The following is a 9,549-nucleotide window of genomic DNA, read 5'->3' as shown; positions in this document are numbered from 1 at the left end:
TAAATTTGACCGTTTGCAGGTTTTGGCAAATTATCTGCTATTCTATTTCATAGGATATTATTATTTGGTACCAGGAACATCTACTATGAACGATTGTTATAACTAGCTGGTCGTGATTATTCGATATTGTATCTCTCTTTTTAGATTATCTTAAATCAATTATACATCCTACTGTTAAGTCTCGTTGGTAAATTCTTGGAATATAATAAGTATGATTTAATTGGGGGTAGTGAAGCTAGCCACTAATTCTAGACTTGCTATTACTGAAGTAAATTTCGATTAAAAAGGTAAAACAAGAATTCGTTCAATTTCGAAGATTAACACTCGGATTGACTCAGCTTTAGGTGAATCGGTCGACGAGATTGAGAGCCGTCGGATCGTGTCGGTCTGCGTCAGTAGAATTCTGGACCAGGGCCTCACCTCAAGTTCGGAAGAGTTGATAAATCGAACGATGTTGAACGTCGGTCACTTAGTCTTTGTAGATTTAGAATGATATCTTACTATCGAAAGCTATAGTTGAAAGTGTCAATTTGCTGATTTTGATACATGTTAAAGATGATTCCAAAGATTATTTATTAAAAACGCTAATGAAGTTATTATCATTAGCACTTAAAATTACCTGATTCGGTTGAATCAGGGCCGAACTCAATTTAATTACGGAAAATGGAATGGCATGAAAATGTCTATTCTCGAAACGATGACATTTAGTAAAGCACAGGAAAGATGGAAACGTAGAAGATAGTGAGTCTTATGCAGCTAACAGAACAACTGAATGCTCGAATTTGACGAATTAGCTCAAGACTTTAGGCCGGTCACAACTAAGATTTTCCGAACGCTACTGTTGCTCAAGAAGGGCTAATACGGGTTGACGTCCACGCACCTCGCGACTTGACAGGCGAAAGACGCGGCTTCTTGGGCCCGAGGGTCCAAGGAGCTGCAGTTTCAATAAGTTACAACGGTAATTAGCCAATAAGGTGCGAGGGCGACCTCCTGGCGCCCAAATCCACATGGTCAGCGTTATTTCACGCTCTTCGACGGTGTTCCGACGATTCTCAATCTCGTCGGTGACATTGAAAATGTGAACAAAAGATATTTACATGCAATGTTCACACATCCATTCGTACATCCTTATAAGTAATCTACTTCAATTTGGTGGTTCCAAAGGTATTGGTTCATCCTAGTTATTGGTTATAGTTTTAACTTAAAAAGAGGGATATTCCCAGACTGAGCGCTACTGATGCTAATTTAGCAGTCCCTTATCTCCGTTTTTGGTACCAGTTAAATAAAAGAAAGTCGAACCTGATACTAGGGATCATTGTTGGTCTCTACGTGACTTTTGCCGGGAGGGGTGGAACTCGCCGTTATTAGAATACGAGATTTTGATGAAATAATATCTGTGCATTGAAGAAATTGTAGAGATGAAATAAAATGGAATTTCAAAAAAGGTACGCCAAGGCGGTACGTCGGGGCGTAACACTGCTCAATGTGATGATTATGAATTCAACGTATATGTTATTCCAACAAAAAAAATCAACCCTGAAGAACCAGCACATATTGGGTTGAAAAATATCAATGGACGGCTTTACTTGCATCACGATGAAGTTTTGACAATATCCATCGAAAATGCTTCACGTGCATTTCAAGAATTTTCAACTCATCTTAAAAAACCGGGTTTACTGGTTGCTCATAATGCGTCATTTGATATTTCTAGTAGCAGAGCAAGGTAGGTTCTACACGCAGATTTCTGTTACCGACATTCACCGACATTCTCCCCAGACTCAAACCCTTTTCCGCGATAACTTCACAGTCTGACGTACCGACTTAAGGTCAAAACCGTGCAACCTTACCGACAGTTGTATCGGTCGACGGTAAAAATCGCACTGCTTTACCAACAATTCTTATCGAACGAGGGTCAAAATCGTGCTGTTTTACCGACAATCTTACCGACCGAACGTCAGAGTCCTTATGTAGTGCTCGTCTGCCAACAGTAGAGGGTGCAGCGGGGGCGAGAACTTTTCTACCGTCCCGCATTCTTTTCCCACAATAGGACTGTTGATGTGTAACATTAACCACTCCAAATTCCTTTTCCACGGTAGGACTGCTGAAGTGTAACATCAACCACCCCCACATTCTTTTTCCACGTGATCAACCACGTGACATTCTGAAATTATTAGTTCCGAGAACTGTTTTCTATCCACTCAAATATCGCTGATGTGTAACATCAACCACCTCACATTCCTTTTCCACGTTGTCAACCACGCAACATTCCAAAATTAATGGTTGTGAGAATTGTTTTTCACTTACTCGGATGTCGGTTTGATATCAACCACGTGAAATTTTTTTGGCTTGTGACTGTCATGTGAACTCAACGATGAATTTTGAACGAGTTTAGTCAAGACCAGAGTGCAAGGTCGACCGATGGCCGCGGTACATTCGGAGCCATGAATCAGCGGTGTTGGGTTAATATCGCTCTGAGAATGCCAAAAGGTGCGCGCACATACACAAACATACGTACAGCTGCCCTATAAAAAGGACGCTCATCACTGCAAACGATCATTAAGTCACAACTTGTCAAGTACACGTGAAGAAAAAGCTCAAGATAGAATCCGCGAAGTGTTTGAGATTGATCAATATTATGGAATCGGCGGGCAAAATCTTGGACAAATCATCATCAACAGCAGAGATTCAGAAATGGCTAAAATTTGGAAGCCAAAATATTCGGCTTCTGAACAAAATTTTGCGAAAAGCTTCGAAGATTGGAGAAAAGATGAGAATTATCACAACGATCGGTCTCTTGAAAGCGCTCGCGAAAGAATTCAAACGCCTTCGGAAAACGGGTGGAGGTACGCGGAAAGTAAGAAAAAGCGAATGAGTTCACTGGGAAGATTTGGAATCAGCTTTCGAAGGGAGAATTCAAACTGGATCCATTGTCAATTTGAAGCATGAAGATGTGGAGAGATTTCTAGAAGACGCAAAGGTACTAGCTGTGACGAGATCAAAAAACGCTCTGAAGACAGACAGGAGCTCGAAAGCCAACGTTATCCTGGCTTGTAAATTTGAAGTTAGAAAAGATGATCACACGGTGGAAGAGATCAAATTTTTTGATACGAGAAATGAAATCATCCTCCAGACAACGGATATCAACGAATGGTTCATCGAAAACGCGACGGAGCGTTTGTTGAAAAAGGTGGAAGATTTCCAGGAAAAGGATTCAGGCTGGTCGCTGATTGAAATGATCAATTTGACTGTGAATATCAACAAGTACATGCCACTACGAGGTGGTGTGTTCACATACACCCCGTTACCTAAGCATATCAGTGATAAGAAGGCTGTCGTAAACATCAGAAACAACGACTCTTACTGCTTTCTTTGGTCGGTCACCGCAGCTCTGTTCCCAGCCGACAACAACCATCCTAACGCGACCAGCTCGTACCCGCATTTCAGCTCAGTGCTACGGTATGATGGTATAAAGTTTCCCATGTCTCTAGACAAAAACACCATCTTAAAATTTGAGAAGCTTAACGGTCGTTCAATTAAGATTTATGCTATAGACCAAAATGATCGGAAAAAAAGTGAAATAGTACCGATTCACCTGAGTCAGAATGAGTCTGACAAACCTGTAATTCATCTTTTGGCGATAGGAACTGAAATCACTGACGATGACGATGATGACGTTGATATGGAAAATTATGAAAAAAATAGAATCTTTCATTTTACTTGTGTTCGAAATCTGTCTCGATTAACAAGTTCTCAAATTTCTAAACATAAACGTCGTACTTGGTTGTGTCTATCACACTTTCAATCTGAAAAGTGTTTGTTCAAGCATGATGTAGATTGCATGAATTTAAACAAAACCAAAGTTATTCTACCTACAGAGGAGGAAAAATTCTAAAATTTAAAAATTTCAAACACAAAGAAAACGTTCCGTTCTGCGTTTACGCAGATCTAGAATGTCTGCTGCAGCCCACTCTTGAAAGTTTTGGGGAAAATGGAACAATTTACCAGAAGCATCTTCCGTATAGTATAGCTTACTATCTACATTGTGCGTTCGACGATTCGCTTTCAAAATTCGAAATCAATTGTGGAAAGACTTGCATTCAATGGTTTGTGAATGAGTTAGCGGATGTAGTACATTCGTTAGAAGTTTATTCCAAAACTGTTGTACCGATGGAACCGCTCAATTTCAATAAAATCAACGAATTTCATCCAACAACAGTGTGTCACATTTGTGAAAAACCGTTTACACTCACAGACATGAAACATCGTGATCACTGCCATTTCACGGGAAAGTAACATGGTGCTGCTCATCGAGGTTGCAATCTAAATTACCAAAATTCGCACACTATCCCAGTAATATTGCACAATCTATCGGGTTACGATTCACATTTTCTGATCAAAGCACTGGCTACATTGTTCGAGGGCACGATTGAGCTTCTACCCGTGAACAAAGAAATGTACATTTCTTTTACAAAATATGTCAAGGGGACAGATATAAAGTTTAGATTCGTAGATTCGTACCGTTTCATGCGCAGTAGTCTTGAGAAATTAGCAACGTATCTCGGTGATGATCAGAAATCAATCACACGAAAATTTTATCGTAGCTCAGACAAATTTCAGTTATTGACCAGAAAAGGAGTGTTCCCGTACGAATACATAGACAGTTGGGAGAAGCTCGAGGAAAAACATTTACCAGTCAAACAATAGTTTTATTCAAAATTGAATGACCGGAATATATCAGACGACGACTATGCACATGCATGTGAAGTTTGGCAGACATTTAACGTTCAAACTTCGGGAGAGTATTCGGACTTGTATTTACAGACGGACGTGTTTTTACTAGCCGACGTTTTTCAAAACTTTCGACAGAGCTGTTGGCCAACGTACAACCTGGATCCGTTACATTATTACACCGCGCCCGGTCTGTCGTTTGGTGCGATGTTAAAGTGTACCGACATCGAGCTCGAGCTTCTCACCGACATAGATGTGGTTATGTTTATTGAGAAAGGTATTCGAGGTGGTGTGTCACAGTGCTTGAACAGATACGCAAAGGCTAGCAACAGGTACATGGGGGAGGCATTCGGTCCTGAGGTTGAAGAATCTTATCTCATGCACTTTGACGTTAATAATTTGTACGGTGCAGCTATGAGCTTTGCTCTGCTATACAGTTCCTTCGCATGGGTATCAAATTTCGGACAATGCGACGTTCGTACCATCTCGGACAATATGGAGTTTAGTTACATGCTAAAGGTGGATTTAGAATATCCTGAGGAAATGCATGAAATTCGTAAAGATTTACCACTATGTCCGGAGCACTATATACCTCCAATCTCGAGAAAAAAAACAACCGAAATTGACGCCCACGCTACTTTCCAAGAAAAACTACGTTGTTCACTACAGCGTTTTGAAACAATGCTTACAATTAGGCTTGAAATTACTCAAAATTCACAGAGTTTTCAAATTCAGACAAACCCCGTGGCTCAAAAAATACATAGATTTGAATACTGATTTGCGGAAAAAAATCTCACAACGAAATCAAGAAAAATTTTTACAAGCTGATGAACACCGCAGTTTTTGGCAAAACAATGAAAAATGTTGGAAAGTATAGGGATCTCAGGCTGATCACGAAATGGGATGGAAGATAAGGTGCTGGAGCTACCATAGCCAAACCTAATTTTCACAGGTGCACCGTTTTCGACACAGAGATGATTATCGTCGAAATGAGTAAGACGAAAGTCAAGTTCAATAAACCATTGTATGCAGGTTTCTCCATCCTGGATCTGTCTAAAACATACATCTACGATTTTCATTACAATTATATTGAACGGAAATTCAGCAACCGAGCAAAATTAATGTATACGGATACCGACAGTTTAATTCACAACTTTACCGTCCCCAACATATACGAATATATGAAGGAGGACTTGCATAAATTCGATACGTCTGATTATCCGCTTGACAACGTTTACGGAAAGCCTCTAGCCAACAAAAAATTTCTCGGCATGATGAAAGACGAGAATAACGGGACAATAATGCTGGAATTTGTAGGATTAAGAGCTAAATTGTACGCATTCCGAGTCTTAGGAGATGAGAAAGACAATAAACGTGCCAAAGGTGTCAAAGGATCAGCGTTGAAAGAATCAACTTTCAACGATTATTTGCAATGTGTTTTGAACCGTGAAAATTTCTCTACAAAACAGCATTTGATATTAAGTCGAAAGCACGAGGTATACACTGTAGAACAGCAGAAGGTGGCACTGAGCTGGAATGACAACAAGCGGATCGTGTTTCAAAAGACAACCGACACCCTTCCGTGGGGCTACAAGCCTGCACCTTAGTTTTGTAATTTATAACTGTAGCATGATGTATAAAATATTATTATGCAGGATGGGGAATAAGAGCGCTCCGAAATATAAAAAATTGTACAACGATGCATATGTCTGTCAAATGTATAAATGATGAAGATGCATACTTGTGATGTATCGGATATCAAATGGAGAGGCACATACGTTTTTACAAAAAATTCATTTAATCAATGTTACGTGTCCGATTCGTTTGTCCAACTGTTGCGTGTATTGTCAAAACCTAACCATTTACCGTATATTTTTCTTCCACGCTTCTTGAGCACCTTCTCCACCAGATGGATATCCGGATGCTTAAGCTTGAGGAGCTCTTCTTCGTAGAAGCCACCAGCGATAGGTTGATCTCGGTAGTCTTTGAGCTTGTACGTCACAGGATAAGTATTTTCCTCTCGCCTCATCGTGAATATTTCGATCGTCCAATTGAAAGTGTAAACTTTTTTGAAGACGTTTTTGAATTTGCTGATTCGAACTTTGTCGCTGGATTTGAATTTTGCCGATATGGTAGGTATCGCTCGAAGCCCTCCGTACACCTGACGTAATAACAGCCTCTCGTTTGCAACGGTGACATCCGACCGTTTCATTCGTACAGATCGATGTTTGGCGTTGTTGTAAGCCGAAACCAAATCAGATAAGATGTCGAGCCACTTGAAGCTTCCTTGCATGCTGAACTGTTTCCACATTTGACCTTTCAGCGTCCGATTGAAACGTTCACAGATCGAAGCCTTTAAATTACTGTGCGTGGAGTATAGTTTGATTCCGTAACGTGTCATAGGCGATTCAAATTTCGAGTTGTGGAATTCCGTTCCTCTGTCGACGTGTAAATGTTTCGGCACCCGTCCTTGAAGAAGTTGAGATTCCATTGCTTTCGTAACATTATCTCCAGACTTGCTCTTTATCGGTACAGCCCACGCAAACTTTGAAAAAATATCAATGACTGTGAGCATGTACTTGTAGCCTTTGTTTGTCCAGTGTATGACGTCATATCAACAAGATCCGCCTGCCAGGTCTCGTTGATGCCGCGCACGTCTACACGTCGACGCGGGTAATTCCGGCGTGCAGGCTTATGAAGTTCCGTCACTAGTGCTTGCTTTTCCTTGTTCATATTCCAACGCTCTTAGTCGAGTGTCCAATTCAGAAATGTTATCAGCGTTTCAAATCGACAGGTCTCTGCCTGTTTCAAAGTCTGTGTAAAAGGTATGCAAGGCTTTTTCCGTGGTGAGCTCTAAAGCTTTGATCATTTGATCAAGGGTGTCGATTTGTTTTTGAAGCACGTCGAATTTTTGTCTCAAGATTTTTAAAGTGACATCATTGTTCGGCTCTGCGGGATCTGCGACATTGCACAGTCTCTTGTTCCGTATATCGTAATGCCCGTCCGCTGTTATTTGAAATTCGACACCCGGAAAACCGCGAGTGCTCGCGGCCGTGTTTTTAGCCAAATGCCGTCCAAACACGTTGACGCTCGTCTCAGTGATGAATGCAAAAACGATGGAAGTTGCTTAATAAATGATTCCTGCTTCGCGTAGCTCTTCGATAATGGAGATCATTTCGTTATTGTGACTCGGATTTCCTGCTGCCAGAGATGCCAGGAGTGAACGAAGACGCTCCACTAACTCGTTTGGCTCATCCCAGAAAACTTATTCCGTTTTAACACTTTGTCGATTGATCACAGCTTGCGGAAGTAGACCTTTACACTTTTGGCGAGGTGTTGGGGAATAATTTATCGATTCGGCAATGACATTTTCGAATTTGAAACTGTTATCGTTTCGAACAGCTCCATCGGATGAGTAGTATTTTTTATGCGCGTTCGCTGCGAGGATTATGTTTTTAAAATTCTCCCGATCTCTGGCGCTCACAGAAGAACCGTCAGGCTTTTTTTTGAACAAAAGTTCCAGCAAACCCTTCCTATTCGGGTGAAGCGTATCGCCAGTACGAATGTAGTCACTCTCAAAAGATATCAACGAATCACCAATCATTAGTCCGTTTGAGAGGTTGCGTACACCGTACACGTCGTCCAATTCACCTTTTGTGTTCGCATTTCTCATCAGTGCAGAATACTCATCCTTGATTTTCTCGACCAGTGTTTCTACGATCGTTCCGTCTCCTGCCGAAGCAGAGGAATCGTCTATTTCCGAGACAGTTTCATGTTTCGTTTCATTTATTTCTTCTCCAATTTCTTCCACCTCTTGTTTGACAAGTTTGGTATCTTTTGTAACATTCACCAGTTCTTGCAACGGAGTCACTACTGGTTTGAAAACGTCACTCAATTTCTGAGTCGTAGATTCCTTGCCCGACTTGAGCAATCTGTGTTTTCGACGGATCGCAGCACTTGCTTAAGCGATCTGATGTAGGACATCCTTTTGCTTGGAAATTTCAGAGCTCTGCATGTTGACGGAACTGAGTCTGCAACGCTTCTGCGTCTCTCGCTCGAAAATGCTAGATTTTATTTCTTTACAGGCTAACAAAAGAATCGAAGCCCCTCCTGTATCGTCCTTCGTTGAGCTCACTGTCTTTGTCGATCATCAGAAACCCGTACTTCTCACCGTTTCAGCATCCAGAGCACACACTTCTGAACTCTGTGTAAGACATATCGGTGTTCACATGGTCTTTGTATACGTGTCTCAGGTTCATATCGACTTGTTTGAATAACACGAGTAAGTTTACGTTGTCGCGCACGATATGTTTGGGAATACGCGCGTACGTCGAACAGAGATAGATACAGTCAACGTCGTGATGTCTACCCATGCAAAAGGAGACTTTAATATTGTCCTGCTTCTCGCACGCTACAGCGTCAAATATGATTATTGGGTTGGGCCGTGCTTCTTCCGGTGTAATCACTTGCTTACGCTCGGATAACGCAAAATGCTCCGTATTCTCAACATGGTCCAACAATTGCTTCAACAATTGGTATTTAGGTTGGTTGAGAGATTTCGAGTAGACGTGGATATTTTCAAATCTGATTTCGTTTGGATGGGTTATAAGTGTGAGCAACGCATTAGTCCTACCACAATTCGACGGTCCACAGAATATTGCACGTACACAATTCGAAAGTAAAACACCGTACCCTTTGTGCTTTTTGACATTTTGCTCGGAAAATTTGTCAAAATTCATTACGGGAAGCTTAGTAGGTTGTTTCTCATACCGCATCTCGAAAACGACCGATCGGATTTGCTATAAATATCCCATTTCAAAG

The 9,549-nt window shown here is 41.1% G+C and overlaps 1 long non-coding RNA gene across 1 annotated transcript; it reads right to left on the bottom strand.

Moving 5' to 3' along the window:
• Positions 1-264: 264 nt before the first annotated feature.
• On the bottom strand, positions 265-8,933 carry LOC124295013. Its single transcript, XR_006904915.1, has 3 exons — positions 8,920-8,933; positions 6,903-6,905; positions 265-510 (listed from the first exon to the last, which is right to left on the bottom strand). It is a non-coding gene; the product is annotated as an uncharacterized LOC124295013 (long non-coding RNA).
• Positions 8,934-9,549: the final 616 nt, after the last annotated feature.

The sequence above is a fragment of the Neodiprion lecontei genome, chromosome 6, assembly GCF_021901455.1.
Source record: "Neodiprion lecontei isolate iyNeoLeco1 chromosome 6, iyNeoLeco1.1, whole genome shotgun sequence".
In the NCBI taxonomy this organism is placed as follows: Eukaryota; Metazoa; Arthropoda; class Insecta; order Hymenoptera; family Diprionidae; genus Neodiprion; species Neodiprion lecontei.
The sequence above is the reverse complement of the archived record's forward strand: the minus strand, read 5'-3'. Positions and strand labels throughout refer to the sequence as shown.